Raw genomic sequence first — 14,473 nt, forward strand, 5'->3', positions numbered from 1 at the left:
AAATTAATATATAAATACATTGTCTTGATTAGTGATTAGGCAACCCGTGGTTCACCATAAAATTCGTCATTACTGTGTTTATTCTCCCATCACAACCACCATGGACACTATAGTTTTAAGTGAAATAATGTAATTTTTAGAAAGATCACTCATCGGGTTTTCCAAATTAATACATAAATACATTAACACGGTTGGAATTAGGCAAGTCTTGCTTCACGATATAATTCAACATAAGTAACGAAAACTATAAAAATCGAACAAACTATTTCTTTACCAGTCAGTGTCTAAACACTAGGTCTTAAATATTCAATATATGTTTCTGAAGCGGTATTTACCAGTCTCTTTATTTTATTTTGCATGTAATCTATTTATAGTGCACATTATATTAATGCATATATTGTTCTGTAAATTGTAACAGTCGGTTTATGTATTTACCGTTGCTAGTTCTCGGGATCATATTGATTTCAATTGCACTACGGTCGACTGATTTTTGTCTCCCGACCGTAACTAATCTCAGCCATTTGCTCGTGGAAGCAATTAGTTACGGTTGATAATTGTTTGTCGAACAGAATATACCTGATCAGCATTTAAAATTTTTTTACAGTTACACTTTGCCCTAAACAAGACATACTCCACTGACGCGTAACGTCCACCGATATAGAATCAAGATTTATAGAAGCAAACCTGGTTGAGAAGTTGTGTTGTATACTCTATAAAATGACTTTATATATTTACAAGTATATATGAATGTGTCTATTTTTTGTTTGACGTGTGATATATGTTTCTCTAAGATATTGAGTGTATATGTGATCGTTTAGTGATTGGTGTAGAAAAAGGGCATAGAACATTTATGGAAGACGGTCTTTACATTAATAGGGGACTGATACAGTTTGCTGTGAGGTGGTTTACATCGGACAATGGAGAAACATACCTGCTGCAATGAAGATTTGTACGCCCGAAGTCTTGGTTGTATCTACAGCAACTTTATTTACCGATGTTTCCTCATCATAAACCTGCCCGTTTGTTTTAAATTTTTACTATCGACATTTTTCAACAGTCTTTCCTGATTGGAGCCATTTCGGCCAGTGAACCGACTGTCTCTCTCTCTCTTTCTCTCTCTCTCTCTCTCTCTCTCTCTCTCTCCCTCTCTCTGACAAGGAACTGTGGACTCTCAACTCTGACTGCCAACTCGTTTCAACGTGCCCCTCAAACTATCTCGTTAAGTCATTAACTCTACGTAATCAAAGACACAAATCGGATGATTCACTTTTCACGTATTTTGTTTATGTTCGTTAACATTATTTTCACTAAGTTAACGTTTTGGGGAACTATTTCAATATAAATAATTATATCTTAAAAAATGCCTTTCGCTTTGATAACATTCATTTTGTTTCTATTTTTACAAATATCAATAACGATCATAACATTAATCGTTCATCCCGGATCAACTACGTAACAGTTGGACAACGAGGTGTTTGTTTATATTAAATTTCAATTTTCGCGGTCAGTGAAAGAAGGAATAGAAATTAGATTCTAAAGACAACCACCCAATGAAAGACGTCATTAAAGTAAGAAATCTAACATTTCGGGATCTTTTAAATGAAGGGGTGTGATTTAGTTGCTTGTCGTACAGGTCTCACATATGAACCTTGAAGGTGTACAATTCAGGATGTTGATCAGGGCATATCCTGAAAACACTTAAAATATTTTCACACAAGTGCCACACTGCACAGATGTGACATGAACTGGCCCAATATATAATTCTTCCTGGAAGTATGTCCAAGAGCGAGAAGCTTATGGTTAGGGCACCAGCTCAACTGCAACAACGATACTCCATTCATAGCCGAATGGTGGATTTATATAGATAAAGGATACTGGCACGCGTGAACAGTTTTGTAACAGAGTAAAATCAGCAGGTCTTATTTGCAGCAGACGTGGCAAATTCTTTTATATTCATTTATTTCATTTCACGTTGCATAAGAATGTTAGGCTGAAGGGGTTATACGTTGGAGTATCGAGAAGGATTTTATCGGCAATGACAATCGGTATTTGCAAATGCTTGCTAAAAAACGTAGCTTTGTTTTGGTAACATTAAATGTGCCCGTCTATTTTTGGACACATTCTGCTGTGGATTAGATATCATTTTACAAGGATTCAACCATTCAGTTGCATGTGTGTGCATTCTATATGCCCCCCTATTGTCAATACACATAAATACCCCCATCTAAGACTCGATTGCGCCAGGGAAGTCGTTTACGACGATGAAAGAAAAATATAGATTCAAGTATCGACTCATGGGGCGTACCAGAATTTATATCTTGCTTATTATATACGGCCATAGAAAACGCCGTGGGTCTTTCTTTTAGCTAAGTAAGATCTGATTCTATTAGATATTCGTTGAGTATCCTGAATCCTTATGGACCCGTTTGATAGGTGACAAAGCAACTGTTCCAAATCCTAACCCCCACCCCTCAAAAAAATATAGCCGGTGCATAAGGTGCAATAGAATCAAAACTTTTAATCACGCGAACAAAGAATTTACATATTTACACCAAAAATATAACAATATTTTTAATGAAAATTACTAAACGTTTTTGATATATTTAATTTATTAGTTTTCCAGATTTTTGGTGTCCCGAAAAAGGAAGGTGGACCTGTAAAACCCCCCTTGTCCGTTCGTCTGTCCGTATTTTTTTCAATAAATACGCCTTGAAATTTTTTGAAATTTTGCACAAACATTAAACATGGTATGAGTAAGAAAAAGTAACAGAACGAATTTTATGGGAAATCTCCGCCCCCCCCCCCAAAAAAAAAGTGGTTTAGAGTGGCTAAAATTGACACTTTTGTGCTTATTTAAAAAATATTTATGCCTTGGATTTTTATAAAACTTTCTTAAAAATTGTAACTAACTGATTTCTATATAATTTTGTGTGTCTATACTTTACGATAACTCTTGGGTGTGCCCTAGGGGCTCTTTTAGAGCTAATAAAAATATTCCATTTTTGGGACTATTTTATCATATTTGTCCAAAATTTTCTGTGTATGTCAGTTTTGCACGGTGCTGAACTCAAATTTAAATATGTTAAGACCTTGTGGACTTTCGGGGCTAAATTGTGGAGGGACAAATTATGGACTTGGTCATTTATTTTTCTTTTTTTTTTCTGCAGGATGCAGAACTCAAATTTACATATGCTAAGGCCTAAAACTGCACCGTTTATTCATTTTCACCAGATTTGACGCCTCTGGGGGCGTTTGGGCCTACATGACGTAGAGGGAAATTGCTGAACTTAGTCATTTCTTATGCCTCTTTCACCGTGCACTCATGGGGACCATGCATGCTTGACTTGTTTTTCTAATCCAATAAATGTTCTTTTCTGTTTCCTAAGGTATTGTAATTTGATAATGTTTCCTTGCCTTTTTAGATTTGATGGGCACTCGGCATATTCCGGCGGTTTACGTCAGATGTCGGTCGAGCTCGAGCGGACATTTACATAAATCAAGTTCGTAACATGCACAAGTACTAAATGTTTTTGTATTTTATCTCTAACAACCGAGCAGTCTTAAAAAATATATATTTGTACGCATGACATCTCATATTTACGATATGCTAATAGATAACTCTTACATTGATACTTACAGCAATTTTTTTATGTTATGTTTTTATACCCCAGAGCTAGTATAAGCCATAAATAAATTAAAGTATTAGTTTAAGATTTTAATGTGTTATTATTTATTTGAGGGGGGGGGTGATCTAGTACGGTTTCGCTTGGACCGCCGAATCAGCAAAGTTTACAAAAACTAAATAATTTGTCCATGTTACTCACTCTATTACATCCGTCGCCGTTCGTTTTAAAATTACTTAATATAACATCAAATTTGATGCAGGCAAATTGTTTTCTATGTAAATGTTGCGGTATCTAACCTATCTTAAACGATTTGCAGTGGATATGAGTTGTATGTTAAAGTTTACAAAGAAATAATGTGCGCATTTCACTGCTGAGAATATAAATTTAAAATTTTATGATGATAGATACATTTTAGGAGTATATTCTGCACGACGATATATATATATATATATATATATATATATATATATATATATATACTAACAAAAGTACCTGCCGTTGACTGGATTCAAAAACAGCCTACAGAAACTGGACTCTGATTTATGAAAGTATGATAGGTTATGAAAAGGAAGGGTTGTAAATTTGGGTTGAATTTGGGGTATCAAAACCAAAGAAAAATATGAGGAAGGTAAAAATAAAATACATAAACCCCATAATTTATTATACCATATCTCTTCATACTGAAACACTTATGACAATATTATGTGGATCTATATTAAAAAAAAAACTTGTTAAACTTTGTGACATATTTCCATTCTATGGGGGTCATGTGCGAACGAACACCCCATAATTTTATTATACCATATTTCTTCAAACTGAAACATAATTATCAAAGTATACTTACGCAGATAGATATGAAAAGTCTTTATTAAAGTTTGTGCCTATTTCCATTCTATGGAGGCCAGGCGAAATAAGTGTCAGTGGATACTTATATTTTAAAAATAATATATATGCCGCTCCCCATTTATGGTGTACCAAATTGGTTAAAGGGAAAATTATTCACAACTCGCATTTAGGTAAAATGCACTTTCATATAAATAATTCAATTCATTCAAAAAGTATCGCTAACAAAAACAAATAAAAACATCTGCATAAAAACGCAATACGTTTAGTTGTCGTCCGAGGTAGCCGCGTAGTATAGGTTAAAGCTTCTAAATGTGGGGTCTCGATTTTGAATCTCGGTAGATGAGTCGTAGACGACGAAACACGTGTTAGTGGATAATTATATTTTACAAATAATATAAATATATATATATATATATATACATATATATATATATATATATATATATATATATATATATATATATATATATACAGGGTGTCCGTAAAGTTACTATACAGTTTTATTGTATTATATTTGTATTAATAGTTAATATTTATTTTTTTTACAGGTTTATTTAATCAAGCATTAAGGTGTTATTTCTTTTTATTTCTTTTGTTACAAATAAATATTTTAATACAATATCTTACTGTACTGTTAATATATTACAGGGTGTCTGTATAGTAACTTGTAAGACTGTATAGTAACTTTACGGACACCCTGTATATTGAGTGGAACAGAAATAAAATATAAAGAAAACATGGAATATAAGATTTTTATTGAAAATGAGTTAATGTTTTCGTCAATTTATTCAAAAAGGTTTACCATTTTCTAAGGTCACATGTAGAATAACAATATCACATATATTAATAAAATGCAAAACGACATGCATAAATACGCAATTAATATTACAAAGAACCAAATATAATAACATTATTTGACAATAGAAGGATCTCTTAATTAAACTAAATTGTAGAAACATCTTTAATGATTAGAACATGTCAATTATTGACAAAACAACATCTGTCAATAAAACAACAGATGCCAATTTATCTGCGTAAAATGTGATTTCGCTTTCTAGCAAGCTATTTTTATAGCTATCTTCGGAAAATATGACCCAAATAATATTTTAAACAACACAAAAGGGAAAAATATTCATACCAAAAGTTGAAAAATAATATTCAAATTCCATAAAAATGAAAAATAATATTCAAATTCCATACTCTAAAACAACCTTCAGAAAAAAAAATTATACAAACTGTTTTTTCTACAAAAATGTTTGAGCCAGGATACACATGTGATCATTAATAGCGCTTGATTTCCTATTTTGTATGTGACACCTCGTATATTAAGCGTCGTATTACATGCATGGTAATCAAAACTTCTCAGAATGATAGTTTAATTAAGATGTATGCATTAATACCATTAAGCATTAAATTTAGTATTGCACGCGTTTACAAATGAGAAAGGTTTTTCGAAATTGTAGTTTCATAATTTGCTTTGTATTATATCACTAATCTCTTTGTAGTAAGTCGTTGTACATGATATTACAAGTACGATAATCAATGACTCTTAAAATTTTACTTCCATTAACCGTAATTACATGAGAGGGGCGATGCCTGAGTGACGCATATTTGAAACCTGGACGAAATCATTTCGTCTCGATACTATATATGTAATAATAATAATAATAATAATAATAATAATAATAATAATAATAATAATAATAATAATAATAATAATAAAAAGCGGGACTTGTGGGAATTCAACAGGGGACTCATTCATCTATATATCTATAAAAACAGAGATGTGTGTGCCACAGACGATTTCTGATTGGTTAATCCAATAATCACATCTCCTAAAAAACTATGGTTCCTTCGCTCTTAAATTTACAATAAAATATTATGCCCTGATTTATTGTCCATCTTGGAAGGGTTTTTTTTCTAACTTGCCATTTACAAATTACAAAATTACGAAACTCACACCAGCAATCACAATCCAACCACCGACACCACGTCCGCCATTCTGGCGCTAGCCGCACACACGTACACACAACACGAAAACAAACGCTGGACACATTATTAGTACTACTACTACTACCCAGCACACGCGCACACACGCACACACTCTTTAAAACATGTTCTTTTGAAGAGACGATTTTTTAAGCTGTTGACACACATGTTTTAAAAATCTAGCAAAAATTAATTTTCCTGAAATTTTTCAATATTTAAAAATAAATTATGCCGGCTGATAAAATTTTAAAACTTTTTTTTTAAAGCTAGAAAGATAAAATTTAAAAATACTTATTTTTATATATATGTACACATTGATTCAAAAAAGTTGTCAAAAAACAAATATATAACAAAAAAATGTTATCAAAGGAAAGATAAGTTACTTTTCTACCAAACTGGATATATTTTTCGTGTTTTTATTCAATGTAACATGTTTATTCAGCTCGAAAACCATACAGTGTTTACCGATGTATTCGAAAATTCAAGATGGCGCCTGAATCCCTCTTTAACACGGTAAGTATGGGAAAAGGTGTTATAAATAAAAAAAACTAGAAAAAATACTATTAAAAACCCGCCGAATATATGTCAAGCTATGTCACGGTAATATATATTGAGCGAGTTTTTAACAGCATTTTATTCATTTTTTTATTTATAAAATTATAAGGGTGCAATAAGTAATGACCCTGACCTACTTCCCATAGTAGTAGAGAAACGAAACTTGGCACAGTTATTAGTCTTTCTCTACATAGAAACAACCCAGAGTTATGCATTTCTCCCATCGTTTGATGCAGCTCTGGAGACCGTTTTTGTAGAACACCCCAGGTTGGTCCTCCAACCACGACGTGACTTCAGAAATCAAGGCTGCCTCATCTGAAAAACGCTTTCCTTTCAAAAACAACTTCATGGCTGGGAAGAGGTGAAAGTTAGAGGGTGCAAGGTTAGGAGAGTATGGAGGATGGGGAAGGATTTCATAACCACACGCCCGTGCTTCTGATCTGGCAAGATGCTAGTTGTGGACCGGAGCCTTGTCCTGCAGGAGGAGGGTACCTTGGCTGATCTTGTCCCGCCTCTTGATTTTGATAGCTTCGCTTAATTTCGTAAAAAGTGAAGCATAATAGGCTCCTGTAATTGTGGTATACTTTGCCAGGAAATCTGTCATCACGACTCCGTCCTGTTCCCAGAAGACTGTGAGCATGACCTTGCCAGCGGAGGGCCGTTCAAGTGCTTCCGCTGCATTGACTGGGCTTTGGTCTCTGGATCATAGTGATAGACCCAGGTTTCATCCTGTGTAATCAGTCTTTTCAAAAACTTTGATTCATCTTCTTGGCACATGTCCAAATAATCCTCGAGCACTCGAATGGTGTGAGCAACCTGGGAATCCATCTGGCAGACAACTTATGTATATGCAAATGATCATGAATGATAGTTTCCACATACCATGTACTAATCTTGACATCTTGGGCTATTTGGTGAATAGTAATGCGCCAATCTTCCAAAATGGCAGCCTCAACTTGACGGACAGATACCTCATCACTGGCAGAAGCGGTGGGGGGCGACCAGGTCTAGGAGCTGTTTCCACAGGCTTTCTGTCATGTTTGAATTCACGATGTCAGCGTTTTAGAAGGTCATATGATGGGGCATTATCACCATAAGTTTCTTTCATTTCATCAAAAGTCTCCTGTGGTGTGCGTCCTTTCAAATACAAAACCCGGATCACTGCTCGACATTCAACAGGCTCCATTTCACACCCGACTCAGTTCAAACACATGTAAAACAGAAACCACAATTAGTTTAAAGCTGTAATTTGCCACATAACCCGTAGAGGTATAAATCATTGCACATGAAAAATTTCAGCTAGATCAGACAACTGAAAGTGGGTAAGGGGCTTTACTTATTGCACGTCCCTCGTACATATATATATATATATATATATATATATATACATATATAGATATATGTTTTGAAAAAAAATAGAAAAACCGAATGAAATTATTAAAATAATCAACGTTTCGTCCTTATTTCAGAGGACATCTTCAGGATATTGAAGTAAAAATGCTAGAAAAGAAAAAGTCATAGATCATACGAAAAAGAGAACAGTTTTTGAATCCTACCCATGTCGGGAAGGACAAACATATGTGTGCGTATGGGAAGGTTGGGTTGTTCAATGTCTATATATACACTTTTAAAATACGTTAAATAAATATGTACACTTTTTTATGTATATATACATGTATATTTATATATATGCGTACATTTATATATATATGTATGTGTACACACACACACACACACACACACACACACACATATATATATATATATATATATATATATATATATATATATATATATATAACTTGAGTTCTTTCAGCCATAACCGAAACAAAAACTTATGAAGAATTCATGAAAAAATTATTTATAATAAAAATAGATGATTTAAATGCCATAAGCAATATTGAAACCGAAACCATAACCTATGAAGAATTCTTGATAAAATTATTTATGACAAGAAATAGAAGAACATAACAATTAAACGGCCCGGATCTGAGCGTGACACACAAAAGAACGCACTATGGTATTAATATATATATATATATAGATGATGATGATGATGATGATGATGATGATGATGACGACGACGACAATAATAATAATAATAATAATAATAATAATAATAACTAGCCAAACTCTCACAAAAAAACACTGACTAACTACAAACGATAAGATTTCACCAACTATTTATCTGTGCCTAAATCTAAATGCAGATTCCATGAACAAATCTTCTTTTCGAGACCTGCCCGCCTGTGGTACACTGTTCCACTGACCTGCTTCCCGTTGTAATACAACAGGGTTTCAGCCAAATTTAATGTAAACAAGTACTTGTTCAGTCGTCCCCATAAATAATCAAATTCTGTTCAATCTACACTATTACCGATTACTACACTACTACCTTACATTCATGAAATCTTATCCTCGAGTGGCTTTCGAACTTTTATAAGTTTACCAAATAAGTTTACCACCAAATAAAAGACTCCCACTTCACAACATAAATAAACATTTGAAGATATAAAAAAACTTTAAGCATAATATCTTTTGCGAAAATGAACCCAAAAATGTTTATACGTGTAAAGCAAAACAACTAAACACCACGAATAAATATTTGAAGGTATAAAAGAACTTGGAGCATAAAACCTATATTTTTAGATTGCTATTTGTCATTTAATTAATATGAAAACTGTTGATGTAAAACAAAACGACTAAATCAAACTATTATTTTCGGGCTGTACATTTGCCAAGTATTTCATTTTTCCAAATATTAGCGTGATATATTGAACAAGATTGGAACCTATACTAGAGATGTTTGGACGCATCTCAAATAAGATGCTTCTATGCAGTTTGCGTGTTCAATGACCGCAATGTTATTTTAAGCTAAATTGTAACAGACAAAAAAAAAACAACAAAAGAAGACAGAGGAGTGACGAACAGTAATAGCCAAATATAGTCATGCCTGGAATTATTTAAAGTAAGATACGTCTATTCAGTTCATGCGTTTAGAGATGAAATTGCTCTGTCAAATTTTAGCGTGACAAACTAAAAAAATATTTCCTTATTACATATAGATTATCTATCAATGGACAACTACTATGTTATAGACTATATTTTATAACCCGGAAATAATCCCAGTGTATTTTCTCCATCTATTTTAATTTTATTACACAGCCAATTATCTATTCACTAGCAGGACCTGTGGAAATTCCACAGCAGCATTTTTCATATGTAACATATTGTTTCTGGGCATGCTGTGAGCGTTCTATTCAGCATGAATGAAGGCACAATCATATTCTAGCTTTTTTTTAATTAAAACTGTACTGCCACCTTACTAAAATAATAACTTTGATATATTTCATGGGCTGATTATTTCATTACAAACACACCGGTCAATTAACTCACATTTTATCATTTTTCATAATTATTGAATATGTTACTATGGCTGACAATAATTTTGCATAATTTCAACCCACATTATCGCCTCTCCCTTTACTAAAATAGTAAATTTGATATATTGTATCGGCTGATTATTTTATAAAAAACACAACTATTAATTAACTCACATTTCATCATTTTTATTTTCGATAATTCTTGGATAGGGTACTAGTTTTGAGAATAATTTTTCATCATTTAAACTCACCATATCGCACACCTTACTAAAACAATAACTTTGATACATTTTCTAGGCTGATTATTTCATTACAAATACATATATCAATCAACTCATATTTCATCATTTTTCGTAATTCTTGGATATGTTACGAATGTAGACAATATTTTTTATAATTTAAACCAACGTTGTCGCCCAACCTTACTAAAATAATAACTTTGATACATTTGCTGGGTTGATTATTTCATTACACACACACACACACACTAATCAATTAACCTCCATTTCATCATTTTTCATAATTCTTGGGTATGTTACTAATTTCGACAATAATTTTTCATAATTTATACCTACATTATCGCCCTCTCTTAATAAAATAATAACTTTGAAATATTGTCTGGGCTTATTATTTTATTACAAACACACTAATGCATCAAATCACATTTAATCATTTTTCATAATTCTTGGATATGTTACTTATGTCGACGATCATTTTTCATAATTTTAACCCACATTTTCACCCTTCACTCTTTACTAAATAATAACGTTGATATATTGTCTAGGCTTACAAACACACCAATCAATTAACTAATATTTCATCATTTTTTCGTAATTCTTGGATATGTTACTAATTTCGACAATAATTTTTCATAATTTAAGCCCTCCTTATCTTCCTCACCTTTACTTATATAATAACTTTGATATATTGTCTAGGCTGATTATTTTATTATAAACACACCAATCAATTAAATCACATTTCGTCATTTTTGGTAATTATTGGATATCTTACTAATTTCAACAATAATTTTTTAATGATTTAAACCATCCTCGTCGCCCTCTCTTACTAAAAAAAACTTTGATATATTTTCTGGGCTGATTATTTCATAAAAAACACAACTATCAATTACCTCACACTTCACCATTTTTCTTAATTCTTTGATGTTACACATTTCGACAATTATTTTTAATATTTTAAACCCACATTATCAACCACCCACTACAAACATAATAACTTTGATATATTATCTGGGATGATTATTTCATTTAAAACACATCAAGCAATTAACACACATTTCGTCATTTTTCATAATTCTTGGATATGTTACTTATGTCGACAATCATTTTTCATCATTTTAACCCACATCATTGCCCCACTTACTAAAATAATAACTTTTATATATTGTCTGGTCTAATTATTTCATTGCAAACACACTAATGCATTAAATAACATATTATCATTTTTCATAATTCTTGGATATGTTACTAATTTTTACAATTATTTTTCATAATTTAAACCATCTTATCGTCCTCTCTTACTTACATAATTACTTTGATATATTTCCTGGGATGATTATTTTATTATAAACGCACACTCGATTAACTCACATTTAATCTTTGTTCATAATTCTGGATATATTACTAAATTCGACAATAATTTTTATAATTAAAACCCCACATTATGCCCCTCCCTCCTACTTATATAATATATTTGATATATTGTTTAGGCTTATTATATCATTACAAACACATCAATCAAGAAACTTACATTGCATCATTTTTCATAATTCTTGATATGTTACTAATTTCGACAATGATTTTCATAAATTTAACCCACTATGTCGCTCCCCCTTACTTAAATAATAATTTCGATATATTGCCTGGGCTGATTATTTCATTGCAAACAAATAAATAAATCCTGGGTATTCTCATAGTATATATGTTTCACCTATCTTATCCAATCCCGGGTGACGTCGTACATTCTGCTAATATATATCGTTCACCTATCTCATTCGATCCCGGGCGACGCTGGGTATTTTGCTACTATATGTTTTCCACCTATCTCATTCAATACTTGGCGACGCTTTCTGATAGTATGTATTTGCACATCTCAATCAATCCCTGGACTGACTTCATGTCCGCCACACCACTGTTGAAAATATACATTAAAAATGTAATGTTTTAATCGTAAACTATTTCAGCCATTTCCGGGACTGACTTTATATCCCCCAACCCACTGCTAAAAATATACATGTAAAAAAGTAATGTTTAAATAGTAAACTGTTTCAGCCATTTCCTGGACCGACTTTATATCCCCAACCCATTGCTAAAAATATACATGAAATAATGCAATGTCTAAATAGTAAACTGCTTCAGCCGTTTCCGGGACTGACTTTATATCCCCAACCCACTGCTAAAAATATACATTAAATAATGTAATGTCTAAATAGTAAACTGTTTCAGCCATTTCCGGGACTGACTTTATATCTCAAACCCATTGATAAAAATATACATGAAATAATGTAATGTCTAAATAGTAAATTGTTTCAGCCATTTTCGGGACTGACTTTATATCCCAAACCCACTGCTAAAAATATACATGAAATAATGTAATGTCTAAATAGTAAACTGTTTCAGCCATTTTCGGGACTGACTTTATATCCCCAACCCACTGTTAAAAATATACATGAAATAAAGTAATGTGTAAATCGTAAACTGTTTCAGCCATTTCCGGGACTGACTTTATATACCCAACCAACTACTAAAAATAAACATGAAATAATGTAATGTCTAAATAGTAAACTGTTTCAGCCATTTCTGGAACTGACTTATAATCCTGTTGAAAATATACATGAAATAAAGTAATGTATAAATCGTAAACTTTTTCAGCCATTTCCGGGACCGACTTCTTCTCTGCCATCCTACTGTTAAAAATATACATTAAATAAAGTAATGTCCAAGACGTATATAGTTGCAGGCATTTACGGAACCGACTTCATATTTCCCACCCCAATGTTAAAAATATACATTAAATAAAGCAATGTGTAATGCGTAAACGGTTTCACCCATTTTCGGGACTGATTTAATATTCCTCACCCCACTGTTAAAAATATACATGAAATAAAGTAATATTTAAATCGTAAACGGTTTGAGTAATTTCCGGGACTGACTTCATATCCCGTACCACACTGCTCAAAATATACTTGAAATAAAGTAATGTTTAAATCATAAACTGTTTCACCAGCTTTTCAAAAGTAATACATAAAAACATTAACACGGTTAGGGGTTAGATAACCATTGCTTCAACATGAATATCTGAGTGTGCTATCAGTTTCAGCGTTCCAGTGACTTAAATCCCCCTATTTTTTGGTCTTGGTTAATGGAGGAGAAATCCTTCATTACTGATACAATTCTTATTTTTGTTATTGACCAGAGAGCCCCTTTTGGGGAGCTGGTGTCCCTCTAAATTTTTAACCAACCTCATGTCCAATTCCGCGCTTGTGGGGAGGCAAGTAAACAAAAAAAAAAAAAATCAGAACGGATATTTTCCAGGGCATTTTATAATTAATCAGGAGTAACACTTCCAGGGTATTTTGTAATTAAATCAGAAATAACTTTTTCCAATCGCTTTTTTAATATTAAAACTTTGTTATGTTAAACATAGTACGTATTCACAATGCCTCCCCACGGGGCAGATTTAGACACCGGGGTCGTTTTTTTTAACGTGGAGAAAAATTGTCTTAGTTGTAAAGGATTTCTCTTCCACTGAGAGAGAAGAAATTGAAATGCAGCACCTGAAGAACAGATACTACACTTTGATCTTAGCCAAAAGGCCAAGAAAGACAAATCATTTTTATTAGTTTTGCCTCAACAGCGACACCAATTTTTTTTTTCCACTTAGCGTAGTAGTAGAGGAGGAGGAGGAGGAGGAGGAGGAGGTGGAGTAGTAGTAATAATAATAATAATAATAATAATAATAATAATAATAATAATAATAATAATAATAATAAACAACAACAACAACAGTATGAAGTTTAAAATAAAATAAATGCAGGGCAAAAAAGAAGTAAAAACA

General features: G+C 32.4%; 1 pseudogene; it reads right to left on the reverse strand.

Annotated features, from left to right (window-relative positions):
- Positions 1-14,128: 14,128 nt before the first annotated feature.
- On the reverse strand, positions 14,129-14,244 carry LOC145297149 (U2 spliceosomal RNA; annotated as a pseudogene).
- Positions 14,245-14,473: the final 229 nt, after the last annotated feature.

This window comes from Euprymna scolopes, chromosome 17 (assembly GCF_053919585.1).
Source record: "Euprymna scolopes isolate OS-2025 chromosome 17, ASM5391958v1, whole genome shotgun sequence".
NCBI classification, from domain to species: Eukaryota; Metazoa; Mollusca; class Cephalopoda; order Sepiida; family Sepiolidae; genus Euprymna; species Euprymna scolopes.